Genomic DNA, 18,682 nt, shown 5'->3' on the forward strand with positions numbered 1-18,682 from the left:
CAGAAAGCTATGGGCAAAGCACTGTGAGAAACTGAGCCTAGAATGTGTCCCTTAATCAATAGACATTATGTTAGAGCTCATTCATTCATTTCATGTATCTTATTTACAAGGAAATCCAGGAATACATTCATATGATGAGTACAAAAAAAGAAGGAAAACATTTTTTTTCACTTAGAGGTTTTTGAAAAAATCCTTTTACAGTGCATTCTTCCCATTGGAAAGTAGGCTCTTTGGATAGTTTGCATCATTGAAAACACAGAAAAATAAAATTTCTTCTTGGAAGAAATCACTACATGATGCCCTAGCAGACTGAATTTGGAAACAGGTGATTATATATATATATATATATATATATATTTTTTTTTTTAAACCCAGATTGATATGTTCCTATCCGTATTTTAAATATATCTAATTAAAAAGTCTTCCTTCTTTCCTATGCTTGCTGTGCCAAGGTACAAAGAATTACCTGGAAGTTGAGGCCGATAAAGTAGTTTCCATTGCTACTGGATTTTTCCCTTGCAGGCAAGGTTTCTTCCAGCCTGTACCATATTAAGAGCGTTTGACCTGTCTGAGGCACTCCCTGCTCTTTGAAACTATTTCTTCCCTTCACTTCCCCTTTTCACTGGTCTCTCTTCTCACATTCTTTTCTGTTTCTTCCTCATCTCCCCAACCTCTGAACATTGAAGTGATACAGAACTTGATCCTTGGACCTCCTTCTCTAGCTATCCTTTCTCCCTAGAACGCATTATCCAGTCTTGTGGTTTTACATACCATTCACGTGGAGACAATCACTCCCGAACTTATAGTTCGAGTGCAAACCTCTCCCCCGAACTCTAGATTCAGATATCCAATTTGGGTCCAGTTTGGATCCTTAGTAGGCATTTCAATTTAATATGGGCAGAACTAAACTGTCATTCCCCCAGCCCGACCATCAGTAAATGCCAACTCTGTCCTTTCCGTTGTTTAAGACCAAAAACTACAGAAAATTTTGACTCCTCTTTCCTCTAACAACCCACAGGCCATAGTTCCAAAATATATCCATTTACTTCTCACCACGTCTGCTGAGTCAGCCCAGCCAGAGCCTGGATTATTACAGTCACCTCCTGCGTACCTCTGTCCTTGTGTACAGAATGGTGTCAACACAGCAGCCAGCGGCTCTCCCCCTATGTCTCTCAGTATCCCATTGACCCTTGCTTAAAATAGCTTGAGGGCATTGCTATTATTCTTGGAGAAGGTAAATCACGGCGGCTTACAACATAACTCTTTTTGAAAACAAGACCCCAAATGAACTAATTAATTAAACACAAGCATACACTATTGGAGTTGGGCAGAACCCTGTAGATCAAGTGGTTCTAGCCTCTTATTGCATTGACAGATGGGGGGAAGCTATAGGGGAGAAGATTACCTGAGTCTCACCCAGTCAGTGGTAGAGTTAGGACTGCAGCCAGATTAGGCTGCAAGTCTGAGCACTTCTCCAAGGCTAATTTTTATTTTTTGTTGTAAATATTTAATGTCTACAACTTGATGAGTTTGGTGATAAGTATATGTCCATGAAACTGTCACTACAATCTATGCTATAAACATATTCATCACCTTCAAAAGTTTCCTCCTGCTTTCTTTTTTACTATTATTATTATTGTTGTTGTTGTTATTCTTGTGTGTGATAAGAACACTTAAGATCTACCCTCTTAGCAAATTCTTAAGTATGTAATACAGTATTGTTAACTACAGGCAACATGCTGTCTTCTATCTGTAAATCCTAGAATTTATTCACCTTGCATAACTGAAACTGTACCTTTCGATTTATCTTCAGATAACGTTACAGAAGTTACATAGTTCAGCTTCATAAAAAGATACATTAGGGCTTCCCTTGTGGCGCAGTGGTTGGGAGCCCGCCTGCTGATGCACGGGACACGCGTTCGTGCCCCGGTCCGGGAAGATCCCACATGCCACGGAGCGGCTGGGCCCGTGAGCTATGGCCGCTGAGCCTGCGCGTCCGGAGCCTGTGCTCCGCAATGGAGAGGCCACAACAGTGAGAGGCCTGCGTACCGCAAAAAAAAAAAAAAAAAAAAGAATACATTATATGTAACTTCAGTCTTAAAATAAAGTACTACAGTTAATACTATGTTTTTCATGACTTACAATTCTGTTGAATTTTGAGATCTTTTAAAGAATGAGCTCACGTTGTTCTCACTGAACTCTGGGAAGAGTTTTCATTGTCAGAAAAAGGGCTCCACACTCCCCTGTGCTGGCTATGATAAACAGCCCTGCCAAAGCTGCCAAAGCTGGTGGTTACACTGTATTGGGAGTTCTCCTCCAAAGTGAAACTTGGCTGGGGAAACTCCACTCCTCCTTTCACTCCTAAGAGTCTATATTTGGAAAACTAGTTTACCCTGCTCTGGTTCTTTTTGTATTTACTTTTTGACAATTTCTTCCCTTAACCATCCCTGGCTTAATTCTAAGCTTTAAATATAGCATGCACATGAATGATTAGTGATTAGACTTCTGAAAGTGAGTATATATGTATATTTATAGATATTTATATAGTTAGAGATAGAGATTATTAATCTCTTTGCCTCTGATTGACTTTTTGCTTTTTTAACTTTCTTATTTTACATTTACTCTGTTGATTGCAACTGCTAAATAATTTCACTCAGTCCTTCATTTTGAGGTGCTACCTCTCCGGATCGTAAGAATTAAATGACATACCTATAAGTGAAGCCATTTCATAGTGCCTAGAATATAGTCACAATTCAATAAATGGTAGGTACTATATGCTATCACATCATCATCACCGACATGCATCTCCACTTTATTCCCTCCGCAGTTCATTTCCATTCATAGTGTGTCACCTCCTGTGATGTCTGCACAAATAGCACTCAAAAAATCATGTCTTGAATTATCTACCTTTACCTATAGACTTGATGAAATTTCATATATACAGTGTTTGCTTTTTTAAATTTATTATTATACTTACTATTGAGGACACCAGTATTTTTCAAAATGTGGTCCTTAAATCACTGCATTCGAATCACCTGAAGCAGAAAAACTAGGGGTGGTTCCCAGATATCTGTATTTTAGGCAAGTACACAGAAGATTGTTTTGCACACCAACATTTGGGAACCTGTGTTAGTCTACTTTCAATCCCTAGCATTTTATCAATCCCCTCACTTTGCCAGTGATTTTTAAGATGGTAAAAGAGATTTATCTTATGACATCCTTAAAGTAACCCATATTTGCAGAGTATAATTCTCTAGAACCTATTGATCAGAATAAATATACATACAATAACTATTATACTACTACTATTATTATTATTATAAAAGTTTAAATCTCCAGGGGACATACAGAAGGACCAAGTACAAAGTCATAGATAATGAATGAATGATAATACAATAGCTTCAAGCCTCCTCAGGTTTAGGTACCTTAGGTATTTGAAGAGATAAGAGAGTGAATGCATGCACTTCCCTAAATTGTGAACTCCAAGTCATATAGTCATAGGGGAATGGCTATTGATTTCCCTGCTTTAAGTAGAAGGCTGAGTTTGACAATGCACTGTTGTATATGTTGCAAATCCTTTTTAGAATTACATAGACTCTACTTCCTGGAAAAAAGTCAACAAAAATGTGGAAGATAACCAGAATTCATCTTTGTGATAGGATAGACGAGTTTTCTTGGATGACGTACGGAAATCAGAATTGATAATACAAAGCCATACTGTGTATTTCAAAAACAGCCACTACGTGAATATAAATATCTTCCAAGTTGTAGGTGAGACTATTGTGCTAGATGGTAACGTACAAGGCAGAGGTGCAAAGCAAACGGCATGCTTTAAAACAAGTGCTGAATCTCTTGCAAGATGAAATATTAGTATTATTGATATAGGCCAAGTACCTTTATCACCAAGGTACCTGTTTATCTCTTTGTTGCCTGTAGTAAAGTGGTATTAGGCATTTAGAAGTGAACACCAGTGAAGCATTTTACTAAAACTATAATTGCAAAGCTAACTGGAGATTGCAAATTAAGTGGGAATAGCACGCACAGTGATGTAAGAATGCCATGGAATCATAGAAATTTCCATTTGGAAGGGACCTAGATAATTTCCAGTCCAACCTCCCACCCAGATCATTATATTCTGCTTTCAGTACGTGAATACAGGAGAAATTCTACGTGTTTATCTAGTAAATATTTATATCACGTTCCAGAGACTCTCGTTAAAATAGATAATTGGTTCAAAATACCTTCTCTCATATGTTTTGCCTCCTTGTATTTACTTTCCTAGATGTCAGACCTGGATTCCCGCCCCCAACCTTTGTATTTTCTTTTCTGTGTTGTCACTGAAACATTGGTTCAGAGATATTTATTTGTTCTGTTAGTACCCACAGACTTCCCAATCACTAATCCAAATTCTGCTGGCTACAAAATAGCCTTTATTCAGCGTGTATTCCAACCATGGTAGAATTATAAGAATGAAATGGCCTAGAGAAGAAGCCATACTGTCCTAGACACGTGATTTTTACTCATGACAAGGGAACAAGAACTAACAGGGAGATCTTCAGCCAATTTACCTCCTCTGCCATGTACCATCCCACTAGCAAGGTGATGGACTATTGAGTCTTTGGAGCTGGCTACCACACTGCAGGCTGCACCTGTCTACTCACCCCCAAAGTCTGGAATGGTCTAGGTATTTAGTAACGAGAACAGAGATAAAACTGTGACTACTACTTCTTCCCATTTTTGGAAACAATTCTAAACTTGATTATCAAGGCATAAGACAGATGACGCTTTTTTTAGGTTATCCAAGACCAAAGGAAGGAAGAAGCCCCTTACAACACCTGCCATAAATATCTTAGAACCACCATTTCAATAAGATGCTAACCACTCTTCTTCATTTCAGCGGGGCAGATATGAAGGTGCCCCAGGAGCCTGATGGCTCAGCAAACATGTTACAGCAGGATGATGGAAGAGTTCTCCACTCTTGTTCTTTCCTGTCCCTTCAGAAATTAAATAACAGATTTCTGACCTCCTGGGTTACAAAAGTGTTGTCTCATCAACAAGTTAAAACACTTATCATATTCCAATTGAGAAAATAAAGAATCATTTTTATACTAAGGACGTTTGTATTCCAAGATGGATTTTGCCAAAATAAAAAAGTTATAATGTATAATGTTATACATTATTATAACAACCCTTTCTAAACTCTTATTGTTGAATGGGACCTTATACCTACTTAAGTTACATAGTTCTGTGTTTGGTTGTTCAATAAAATGAATGAGCACCTGAATGTCCAAAAAAAACCTCTTCATTTTAAAAATGCCTTTTCTATTTACTTATTCCAGCTTTACATTTTTATCAATAGAATGGGTGGTTTACCTTTTGCCATTGGAGTACATTATGGTGGTCACTACAGAAGGCTGGTAGTGTAGCCCTAGGGGAATAAAAAGGTTTGGGTCAATGTGGGTGAATATAGTGATTAGTTGCTGTGCAGAGGGAACATAAACTTCATTGTCAAAGTTGTTTGTAATTGTACCTAAATTCTGGCTGTAGGATATAATTGAGCAAGAAAATAAAGAGTTGAAAGAAAGGAATGAGAGGTTTTTCTACCCCTAGGACCTCTCTTTCCCACCACTTCCGTCACCTGAGAAATCCCCAGCAAATTCGTAAGTTTTAGCAGCCTGCCTAAAGCTTTTTGCTAAGTAGACAAGAACCTTCCTGGATGTCAGCCGACCTGGTGGATCTACCACTACTCTGCTCCAACCCTTCCTCTCTCTCATTTCAACAGGCTAGCCACACTCTCAATACGTGCAATATCTGAAGGTCACCTCTGACCAGCCCTTCACCAGGATGTCATCTGAGATTTTGCCAGTGCCCCTGAGCAGCCCTGTGAGCACTTACTCTATGAATAACTCTTTACTACCTATAAAAAGTAGCAAAAGAGAAGGAAGAACTGGCCTTTCCTCTAAGATGCTTTTGACAGTTGAAAATCTAAAACACACAATCCTGGGAATTCTCTGGCAGTCCAGTGGTTAGGACTTGGGGCTTTCACTGCCAGGGCCCCGAGTTCAGTCCCTGGTTGGGGAACTAAGATCCCACAAGCCATGAGGCGTGGCCAAAAATAAAATAAATAATAAAATAAAATAAAACACACAATCCTGACATAGCTTAAGGAGAATTGCACAGTAGCGTGCCAACAAAGGCAAACTGTCATGTACGATTGATGTGATAAGAGGACACAGCAAAAAATTGGAAATAATAAAATACCTATAATAGTTTGTTAAATAAGTCATGGCATGTCCATATAATAGAACACTATGCAACCATAAAAATTAGGACAAAGACAAGTAACTGTTGACATGGAAATATATCCATGCCATATGAAGTGAAAAATTAGATTTCCAAGAAGTATGCATTGCACACTAAAGTCTCTGTTCAAGAAATAATATTTATATTCATGGGAAATCTGCACAATAAAATATAAACAGTGGTTATTTCTAGGTGTGGGTTTGTGCATGACCTTTATTTTTCATCTTTATGTTTTTCTTTATGTTTGGAATTTCTTTGCAATTTGTATATACATTTATTATAAAATGGAAAATGAATAAAGTTACTCTAAAAAAATTACAGTGAGGGAATGAATAACAGATGGCTTCCCAGATGAAGAAATCATGTTGCACTAAGACCTACAGTGGTTTTTGAAAGAGTTGGTGGCTGTGGATTGGAAGAAAGAAGAGTGGAAATTGGTTTAGATGGGAAGATCATGAGATGAGGAAGAAAAGTACTAGCTGACTGTAAGGAAATGAAAGTTGAGTGTTTGGACTGAAGCAGAGAGAACAAGGGACACCCTTGGAGCTTCACTCCTCCAAGCTTCTGCACTAGTCTTCCCACTACCTGAAAAGCCTTCTTCCACTGACGAAGTCGTTTTTCAAGCTTGAGTAACTTGGGTAACTCTTGATCCAGCTTGAGTAACTCTTCCTCTTTGAAGTTTCCTTTTTGACTCAGGCTTTGGTTTTTGCTCCCACTGTGCCCCATCCATGCCTGTACTATTGCACAGAATGCACTGTACTGCACTAATTAATTTTTAATTTGTTTAAACCATTTCCATTAAATAGCAAGCTCCATGAGGTACATAAGGGGCTTATTTTTCTTGAACACAGCCTTGTCATATGATAGCTGTACAAGACATATGTGTGCAGGATTGACTTGAATAGAACTGAATTGAATTGAAACAGTTTTGGAGAAGGATAAGTTAACAGAGAGCCTTAAAAGGAAGGCTGGGCTTCCCTGGTGGCGCAGTGGTTGAGAGTCTGCCTGCCGATGCAGGGGAAGCGGGTTCGTGCCCCGGTCCGGGAAGATCCCACACGCCACGGAGCGGCTGGGCCTGTGAGCCGTGGCCGCTGAGCCAGCGCGTCCGGAGCCTGTACTCCGCGCAACGGGAGAAGCCACAACAGTGAGAGGCCCGCATACCGCAAAAAAAAAAAAAAAAGTAAGGCTGAGAGTTGGGTTTGATATAATTCTAATATAGAGGTTTTAAGCATATATCTCTTTGGTACATGAGGATGCTTCTAGCAGATGGATAAAAAGAAAGCATTACCGTTCTTCCAACCATGTTCACCAGAAGTTAGAGTTGGCAGTTCTGGGAAGTCTGTTGATGGACAATGGCCATTTAATAATCCACCAAGGGGCAAAATCATTTTATGTAGTACAGGTTGTAGATTCCTGATAAAGACAGACCAATGGGTGGATGACCAATGTTAAAGTATTTTCAAGAAGTTTCTTTGATCTCATATAACTCCAGTCTTATGCCCAGAAGCCTCAATGACAATACATGTAGCATTTTTACAATGCTGTCACAGTAATTGTCTTATTTTTCCTGATAATATGTGTTTTACTCATCTTTTAGATCATAATGCAAAGAGAATTATACCTTAATGTTGACCTAATGAACAAGATGTTTTTAAAATGGTAAATATGGTTCAATCAGACCAAGTATTATCTAGGGCTTTATCAAATTTTTAGATTATTTGGTCAAACAGTTGTCTTAAGAAAAAATATTTCAGATTCTTTATCCCCCACTATGCCACCCTTGATATCTGATCATCCTGGCCTGCCTTTAGCAAGAATCCAGGAAGCCAGAGAGCAGCGAGTCTGGTGCCTTGCTGTGATATAGAAACTGTCTGGGTCCTGGAACCAAGATGGCAGAGTAGAAAGACGTGCTCGCACTCCCTCCTGTGAAAACACCAGAATCACAACTAGCTGCTGGACAATCATCGACAGGAAGACATTGGAACTCACCAAAAAAGACACCCCACATCCAAAGACAAAGGAGAAGCCACAATGAGATGGTAGGAGGGGTGCAATCACAGTAAAATCAATTTCCGTAACTGCTGGGTGGGTGACTCACAGACTGGAGAACACTTATACCACAGAAGTACACCCACTGGAGTGAAGGTTCTGAGCCCCACATCAGGTTCCCAACCTGGGGGTCCAGCAACAGGAGGAGGAATTCCTAGAGAATCAGACTTTGAAGGCTAGTGGGATTTGATTGCAGGATTTCGACAGGATTGGGGGAAACAGGGACTCCACTCTTGGAGGGCACACACAAAGTAGTGTGTGCATCAAGACCCAGGGGAAGGAGCAGTGACCCCATAGGAGACTGAACCAGACCTACCTCCTAGTGTTGGAGGGTCTCCTGCAGAGGCGGGGGTGGCTGTGGCTCACCGTGGGGACAAGGACACTGGCAGCAGAAGTTCTGGCAAGTACTCCTTTGGCCCTCCCTGAGTCTGCCATTAGCCCCACCAAAGAGCCCAGGTAGGCTCCAGTGTTGGGTTGCCTCAGGCCAAACAACCAACAGGGAGGGAACCCAGCCCCACCCATCAGTAGTCAAGTGGATTAAAGTTTTACTGAGCTCTGCCCACCAGAGCAACAGCCAGCTCTACCCACCACCAGTCCCTCCCATCAGGAAACCTGCACAAGCCTCTTAGATAGCCTCACGAACCAGTGGGCACACAGCAGAAGCAAGAAGAACTACAATCCCACAGCCTGTGGAACAAAAACCACATTCACAGAAAGATAGGCAAAATAAAAAGGCAGAGGACTATGTACCAGATGAAGGAACAAGATAAAACCCCAGAAAAACAACTAAATGAAGTAGAGATAGGCAATCTTCTAGAAAAAGAATTCAGAATAATGATAGTGAAGATGATCCAGGACCTCGGAAAAAGAATGGAGGCAAAGATCGAGAAAATGCAAGAAGTGTTTAACAAGGACCTAGAAGAATTAAAGAACAAACAAACAGAGATGAACAATACAATAACTGAAATGAAAACTACACTAGAAGGAATCAATAGCAGAATAACTGAGGCAGAAGAACGGATGAGTGCCCTGGAAGACAGAATGGTGGAATTCACTGCTGTGGAACAGAATAAAGAAAAAAGAATGAAAAGAAATGAGACCTAAGAGACCTCTGGGACAACATTAAACACAACAACATTTGCATTATAGGGGTCCCAGAAGGAGAAGAGAGAGAGAAAGGACCCGAGAAAATATTTGAAGAGATTATAGTCAAAAACTTCCCTCACATGGGAAAGGAAATAGCCACCCGAGTCCAGGAAGCGCAGAGAGTCCCAGGCAGGATAAACCCAAGGAGAAACAGGCCGAGACACATAGTAATCAAACTGGCAAAAATTAAGGAGAAAGAAAAATTATTGAAAGCAGCAAGGGAAAAACAACAAATAACATACAAGGGAACTCCCATAAGGTTAACAGCTGATTTCTCATCAGAAACTTTACAAGCCAGAAGGGAGTGGCATGATATACTTAAAGTGATGAAAGGGAAGAACATACAACCAAGATTACTCTGATTACTCTACCCGGCAAGGATCTCATTCAGATTCGATGGAGAAATCAAAAGCTTTACAGACAAGCAAAAGCTAAGAGAATTCAGCACCACCAAACCAGCTCTACAACAAATGCTAAAGGCACTTCTCTAAGTGGAAAACACAAGAGAAGAAAAGGACCTACAAAAACAAACCCAAAACAATTAAGAAAATGGTCATAGGAACATACATATTGATAATTACCTTAAACGTGAAAGGATTAAATGCTCCAACCAAAAGACACAGGCTTGCTGTATGGATACAAAAACAAGACCCATCTATATGCTGTCTACAAGAGACCCACTTCAGACCTAGGGACACATACAGACTGAAAGTGAGGGGATGGAAAAAGATATTCCATGCAAAAGGAAATCAAAAGAAAGCTGGAGCAGCAATACTCAGATAAAATAGACTTTAAAATAAAGAAAGTTACAAGAGAGAAGGAAGGACACTACATAATGATCAAGGGATCAATCCAAGAAGAAGATATAACAATTATAAATATATGTGCAACCAGCACAGGAGCACCTCAATACATAAGGCAACTGCTAACAGCTCTAAAAGAGGAAATCAACAGTAACACAATAATAGTGGGGGACTTTAACACCTCACTTACACCAATGGACAGATAATCCAAAATGAAAGAAATAAAGAAACAGAAGCTTTAAATGACACAATAGACCAGATAGATTTAATTGATATTTATAGGACATTCCATCCAAAAACAGCAGATTACACTTTCTTCTCAAGTGCGCATGGAACATTCTCTAGGATAGATCACATCTTGGGTCACAAATCAAGCCACAGTAAATTTAAGAAAATTGAAATCATATCAAGCATCTTTTTCTGACCACAATGCTATGAGATTAGAAATGAATTACAGGGAAGAAAACGTAAAAAACACAAACACATGGAGGCTAAACAATACGTTACTAAATAACCAAGAGATCACTGAAGAAATCAAAGAGGAAATCAAAAAATACCTAGAGACAAATGACAATGAAAACACGATGATCCAAAACCTATGGGATGCAGCAAAAGCAGTTCTAAGAGGGAAGTTTATAGCTATACAAGCCTACCTCAAGAAACAAGAAAAATCTCAAATAAACAATCTAACCTTACACCTAAAGGAACTGGAGAAAGAAGAACAAACAAAACCCAAAGTTAGCAGAAGGAAAGAAATCATAAAGATCAGAGCAGAAATAAATGAAATAGAAACAAAGAAAAGAATAGCAAAGATCAATAAAACTAAAAGCTGGTTCTTTGAGAAGATAAACAAAATTGATAAACCATTAGCCAGACTCATCAAGAAAAAGAGGGAGAGGACTCAAATCAATAAAACTAGAAATGAAAACGGAGAAGTTACAACAGACACCACAGAAATACAAAGCATCCTAAGAGACTACTACAAGCAACTATGCCAATAAAATGGACAACCTGGAAGAAATGAACAAATTCTTAGAAAGGTATAGCCTTCCAAAACTGAACCAGGAAGAAATAGAAAATATGAACAGACCAATCACAAGTAATGAAATTGAAACTGTGATTAAAAATCTTCCAACAGGGCTTCCCTGGTGGCGCAGTGGTTGAGAGTCCGCCTGCCGATGCGGTTCGTGTCCCGGTCCGGGAAGATCCCACATGCCCCACAGCGGCTGAGCCTGTGAGCCCTGGCCGCTGAGCCTGCATGTCCGGAGTCTGTGCTCTGCAACGGGAGAAGGCCACAACAGTGAGAGGCCAGCGTACCACAAAAAAAAAAAAAGTCTTCCAACAAACAAAAGTCCAGGACCAGATGGCTTCACAGGTGAATTCTATCAAACATTTAGAGAAGAGCTAACACCCATCCTTCTCAAACTCTTCCAAAAAATTGCAGAGGAAGGAACACTCCCAAACTCATTCTATGAGGCCACCATCTCCCTGATACCAAAACCAGACAAAGATTTCACAGAAAAAGCAAACTACAGGCCAATTCACGGATGAACATAGATGCAAAAATCCTCAACAAAATACCAGCAAACAGCATCCAACAACACATTAAAAGGATCATACACCATGATCAAGTGGGATTTATACCAGGGATGCAATGATTCTTCAATATATGCAAATCAATCAATGTGATACACCATACTAACAAATTGAAGGAGAAAAACCATATGATCATCTCAATAGATGCAGAAAAAGCTTTTGACAAAATTCAACACCCATTTATGATAAAAATTCTCCAGAAAGTGGGCATAGAGCGAACCTACCTCAACATAATAAAGGCCATATATGACAAACCCACAGCAAACATCATTCTCAATGCTGAATAACTGAAAGCATTTCCTCTAAGATCAGGAAAAAGACAAGGATATTCACCCTCACCACTATTATTCAACATAGTTTTGGAAGTCCTGGCCATGACAATCAGAGAAGAAAAAGAAATAAAAGGAATTCAAATTGGAAAAGAAGAAGTACAACTGTCACTGTTGCCAGATGACATTATACTATACATAGAGAATCCTAAAGATGCCACCAGAAAACTACTAGAGCTAATCAATGAATTTGGTAAAGTGCAGGATACAAAATTAATGCACAGAAACCTCTTGCATTCCTATACACTAATGATGAAAAATCTGAAAGAGTAATTAAGGGAGCACTCCCATTTACCATTGCAACAAAAAGAATAAAATACCTAGGAATAAACCTACCTAGGGAGACAAAAGACCTGTATGCAGAAAACTTTAAGACACTGATGAAAGAAATTAAAGATGATACCAATAGATGGAGAGATATACCATGTTCTTGGATTGGAAGAATCAATATTGTGAAAATGACTATACTACCCAAAGCAATCTACAGATTCAATGTAATTGCTATCAAATTACCAACGGCATTTTTTACGGAACTAGAACAAAAAATCTTAAAATTTGTATGGAGACACAAAACACCCCGAATAGCCAAAGCAGACTTGAGGGAAAGAAACGGAGCTGGAGGAATCAGACTCCCTGACTTCCGACTATACTACAAAGCTACAGTAATCAAGACAATATTTTACTGACACAAAAACAGAAACATAGATCAATGGAAAAAGATAGAAAGCCCAGAGATAAACCCACGCACCTATGGTCAACTAATCTATGACAAAGGAGGCAAGGATATACAACGGAGAAAAGACAGTCTCTTCAATAAGTGGTGCTGGGAAAACTGGACAGCTACACGTAAAAGAACGAAATTAGAACACTCCCTAACACCATACACAGAAATAAACTCAAAATGGATTCGAGACCTAAATGTAAGATCAGACACTGTAAAACTCTTAGAGGAAAACATAGGAAGAACACTCTTTGACATAAAGCACAGCAAGATCTTTTTTGATCCACCTCCTAGAGTAATGGAAATAAAAACAAAAATAAGCAAATGGGACCTAATGAAACTTCAAGGCTTTTGCACAGCAAAGGAAACCACAAACAAGACGAAAAGACAACCCTCAGAATGGGAGAAAATATTTGCAAACGAATCAACAGACACAGGATTAATCTCCAAAATATATAAACAGCTCATGCAGCTCAATATTAAAAAAACAGACAACCCAATCAGAAAATGGGCAGAAGACCTAAATAGACATTTCTCCAAAGAAGACATACAGATGGCCAAGAAGCACATGAAAAGATGCTCAACATTACTAATTATTTGAGAAATGCAAATCAAAACTACAATGAGGTATCACCTCACACCAGTTAGAATGAGCATCATCAGAAAATCTACAAACAACAAATGCTAGAGAGGGTGTGGAGAAAAGGGAACCCTCTTGCACTTTTGGTGGGAATGTAAATTGATACAGCCACTATGGAAACAGTATGGAGGTTCCTTAAAAAACTAAAAATAGAATTACCATATGACCCAGCAATCCCACTACTGGGCATATACCCAGAGAAAACCGTAATTCAAAAAGACACATGCACCCCAATGTTCATTGCAGCACTATTTACAATAGCCAGGACATGGAAGCAACCTAAATGCCCATCGACAGACGAATGGATGAAGAAGATGTGGTACATATATACAATGGAATATTACTCAGCCATAAAAAGGACCGAAATTGGGTCATTTGTAGAGACGTGGATGGATCTAGAGACTGTCATACAGAGTGAAGTAAGTCAGAAAGAGAAAAACAAATATCGTATATTAACGCATATATGTGGAACCTAGAAAAATGGTACAGATGAACCGGTTTATAGGGCAGAAATTGAGACACAGATGTAGAGAACAAACGTATGGACACCAAAGGGGCAAAGCGGCAGGCGGTGGTGGTGGTGGTGTGATGAATTGGGCGATTGGGATTGACATGTATACACTGATGTGTATAAAATTGATGACTAATAAGAACCTGCTATATAAAAAAATAAATAAAATTAAATTTAAAAATTTTTTTAAAAAGAAAAAATATTTCACTTAAGATTATAATATCATTTAATTTTATTCAAGGGAAAATAGTTCTACCTGTAATGCCTCCCAAAGGGATGGTTTGTTCAAACTGAACTTTTTTATATACAATTACCAACGCTGATAAAGTTCAAAGTTAACTCAGTCTCTTTCCTTTAATTCTGCGTCTTTAATTCCTTTGGTGCTTTGTTGCACTAGGAGAAAAATGTACTCGTTTAATTATTCTACATACAAGTGAGTTTTCATGCTGTTCATCTACTTTCCACACACTCATTTTCCACCGCAGGTACACAGTTCGCTGACACTGTGAGCCATCCAATAACCAATGACAACTGCGTGAGTTCTACAAAAATGTCTCCAAAATTCCTCATCAGGGTAAAAATAATGCAACTGTTTCTTTTCATAAATTTATTTATTTATATTTATTTTTTGCTGCGTTGGGTCTTCATTGCTGCACGCAGGCTTTTTCTAGTTGCAGCAAGCAGGGGCTACTCTTCGTTGCAGTGCACAGGCTTCTCATTGAAGTGGCTTCTCCTGATGCAGAGCACGGGCTCTAGGCGCACGGGCTTCAGTAGTTGTGGTACATGGGCTCAGTAGTTGTGGCTTGCAGGCTCTAGAGCTCAGAGACAGTAGTTGTGGCACATGGACTTAGTTACTCCGCAGCATGTGAGATCTTCCCAGACCAGGGCTCGAACCCGTGTCCCTTGCATTGGCAGGCGGATTCTTAACCACTGCGCCACCATGGAAGCCCCAATTCAACTGTTTCTTGAACATTCTATCTGTTCTTAGGAACCTTGACCTAGAAATCAAGAAAATGGGAAGGTTTTTTCTCAGCGAAGGCAGATTTTCTGTGATGGATTCCTATTCAACATTCAGTTCCAAGATGTGAAGCAAATTACTGTTTATTTGGTATCTTTCCTCTAAGTAGTTAAAACACATTTAATTGTGCTCTTTCTATATTCTGAGATTATTTTGTGTTCACTTTAAAAGAAAGGGAAATATAACGAAACCCCTCCATCACTTAAGTCTAGCAATGATTTGTGCTATGAGCAGAACATTTCTTGGCAAAGTCTCACATTATTACCTGCTCCAAGAAAGAATGCAGCAGAGGAATATATAGATAAATATTTAGGGCTTCCCTGGTGGTGCAGTTGTTGAGAGTCCGCCTGCCGATGCAGGAGATGCGGGTTCGTGCCCCGGTCCGGGAAGATCCCACATGCCGCGGAGCAGCTGGGCCCGTGAGCCATGGCCGCTGAGCATGCACGTCCGGAGCCTGTGCTTTGCAACGGGAGAGGTCACAACAGTGCGAGGCCCGCGTACCGCAAAAAATAAATAAATAAATAAATAAATTTACTGGCACGAATTTTTAAGTAATAAATAAATAAGCAAACAAACGAATAAATAAATTTTGTTTTGAATTTCTCAAAAGGCTAAAGCATAACGATAAGCTAGAGCAGGAACTTGGTCTCTTTGGCATCTTCATAACCATTTTACCTATTACAAGCCCCTTTCACTAATGGCACAGACATTAATGGACATTGAGTATCTATTATGCGCAAGTATACTGCCCCCTATTGTTTACTTACTGCCTTTCCTCTGGGGCTTTCAAAGCAGCTAATCCTCACTCCATCCCTGTAAATCCCTTCTCTTGCCAGATGGAGAAGCTGAGGCTACAGATTGAGCCACAGGATTTTAAAGGCAAAAATATGGTGCCTATTGGGAATTTTTGCTCCCTGCTCTGGAAATGAATGCATTTAATCCTGTTAGATTGTTTATTTTCTTGGGAAGGAAATGGGGAAGAGGAAAAAATCCTAGGCCATCCTGAAAACAGAACGATGAGGCTGCTTATCTTCTCCACTCAGTGTGCATCTGTCCCACGGCAGCTGCTAATTTGGGGTAATTGAGACAGAAGAGGTCACAACCGGGGTGAAGCATGGAGATGAGAGTCCAGAACATAGCTTTAGTTTTTGCAAAAGGGAAAAGTATTCCAAATAATCAGGCTGAGTCCTCCTCAGAACCTCAAATCCCTGTCACATCAGAACAATACAAAACAGGGAGGAGTGGATGTGGTTTTAGCAGAATCCACTTCTGGCAAGTGACTGAATATGTTCATGCATAACCGTGACAGCTGATACATTGAAGCAGTACATGTCTCATGCCTGCTTTGGAGGGCATCTCACCAGAATGCAGTTAATCCTGAAATGCCTGCTTGAGAGCAATTTGATACAGAGTTTAAAAGAAAGAGAAAGAGTGAGACTATAAAATGCCGTTATGGAAGATAGAAAACAAACCCTGGTGGATTCATGGAAGGGACTCTTCTGAGATCCTAACGTTAATTTTTAAAATTAATACTTTTAAATAGTTCTATGGAGATATAATTGGCATACAATAGGTATAGATACAGATATGATGTACAACTTGATAAGTTTCAACGTATTATGTATCAGTGAAACCATTACCACAATCAAGATAATAAACACATCCATCATTCTCATGTCCCTTCGTGGCCCCTGGATATATGATTTTATCTCTCTTGGATAAATGCCTAGCAGTGGAATGGATGGGTCATATGATATGTGTACGTTTAACTTTTTAATAAACTGCTAAACTGTTTTCCAAAGTGATTTTTCTCCGTTTACATTCCCACGAGCAGTGTAGAGAGTTCCAGTTGTTCCACATCTTCACCCGTATTTAGTATGGTCAGCCTTTTTAATTTTAGCAGTCCTGACAAGTGTGTAAGTGGTATCTCATTGTAGTTTTGAAGCGCGACCCAAATGATCAGTGACGCTGAGCATCTTTTCATGTGCTCATTCGTCATTTGCATATCTTACTTAACTGGATTGTCCGATCGAGTCTTGCGTCCACTTTTTAACTGGGTTGTTTGTTTTCTTATTATTGAGTTTTAAGAGTTCTTTACATATTCTGGGTATACGTTCTTTATATATTTTGGGTACAAGTCCTTTTTTGAAGAAATTCACAAACTGATTCTAACATTCATATGGAAATGCAGCATCTCCAGATTAGCCAAACAACTTGGAGAAAGAACAAAGCTGGAAGATCCGCCAATCAGCACTACCTGATTTCAAGACATTATAAAGCTATGTAATCAAGACAGTGTGGTCAGAGTGTAAAAACAGACAAATAGACCAACAGAACAGAATTCAGAGGCCAGAAATAGACCCATACATATATACAACCAACTTTTGACAAAGGTGCAAAGGCAGTCCAATGGAACAATTGGATATGCATATGCAAAAATATTAACTTCAGTCCATATCTTGAACCACATACCAAAGTAACCTCAAAATAGATCATAGACCTACACATAAAACCAACACTGGCTACATATCACGTGGGCCCAATGCAAAATGAAAATGCAGGTCCTCTTGTTCAGAAATTACTGAGAATTTCAAAATGCTAATAGCTGAGCATTAAACCAAGCATGGGGCCCTTCTATGAGCAGGACCCTGTGTGAGTGAATAAGTTGCAGGACTGTGAAACCAACCCTACCTAAAAATTATAAAACTTCTAGGAGAAAACCTTTGTTACCTTGGGTTATGCAAAGATTTCTTAGATAGATCAATACCAAAAGCATGATCCTTAAAAGAACAAATTGATTAACTGAACATCATCAAAATTAAAAACTTCTGCTCTCAAAAGATTGAGTGAATGAAAAGACAAGCCACAAACTGGGAAGAACTATTTACCAAAAATAATAATAAATGTTAACATTTTTTGCACACATTATATGCCAGACACTGCTCTAAAAACTTTACATAAGTTTGCATATATATTATAAATACCTTATGAAGTAGATAGTTTTATCTTCATTTCATATATAAAGGCACAAGAATTTAAGAATCCAGCTTAATGATATAAAACTAGTAAATCAAGGAGCCAAAACTGGAGCCCAGGCTGATTTCGAGCCCATGTTCTTGATGACTCTTAAGGTAAAAACAAATGACACCTTTGTCTTCTCATTTTCTGTCCTTAATCTGTCTAAGGAGAGGTTTTGTTTTTTGTTTTTGGTTTTTTTGGCTGTGTTGGGTCTTCGTTTCTATGTGAGGGCTTTCTCTAGTTGTGGCAAGCGGGGGCCACTCTTCATCGCGGTGCGCGGGCCTTTCACTGTCGCTTCCTCTCTTGTTGCGCAGCACAGGCTCCAGACGCACAGGCTCAGTAGTTGTGGCTCACAGGCCTAGTTTTCCCGTGGCATGTGGGACCTTCCCCGACCAGGGCTCGAACCCGCGTCCCCTGCATTGGCAGGCAGATTCTCAACCACTGCGCCACCAGGGAAGTCCGAAGAGAGCTTTTAAAAAAATCACCTACATCTTATTTCAACAGACTACCTTTCAAAACTCCTGTAGTAGGCATTTTTGATGGCCACA

General features: G+C 39.4%; 1 long non-coding RNA gene across 1 annotated transcript in view; it reads right to left on the minus strand.

Annotated features, from left to right (window-relative positions):
• Window positions 1-18,682, minus strand: part of LOC109551580 (uncharacterized) — a 382,304-nt gene that overhangs the window by 360,544 nt on the left and 3,078 nt on the right. Inside the window, exon 2 of the long non-coding RNA XR_004528378.2 lies at window positions 1,858-5,428. This is a non-coding gene — a long non-coding RNA (uncharacterized lncRNA). The remainder of the gene's footprint in view (window positions 1-1,857; window positions 5,429-18,682) is intronic.

The sequence above is a fragment of the Tursiops truncatus genome, chromosome 10, assembly GCF_011762595.2.
Source record: "Tursiops truncatus isolate mTurTru1 chromosome 10, mTurTru1.mat.Y, whole genome shotgun sequence".
Lineage (NCBI taxonomy): Eukaryota > Metazoa > Chordata > Mammalia > Artiodactyla > Delphinidae > Tursiops > Tursiops truncatus.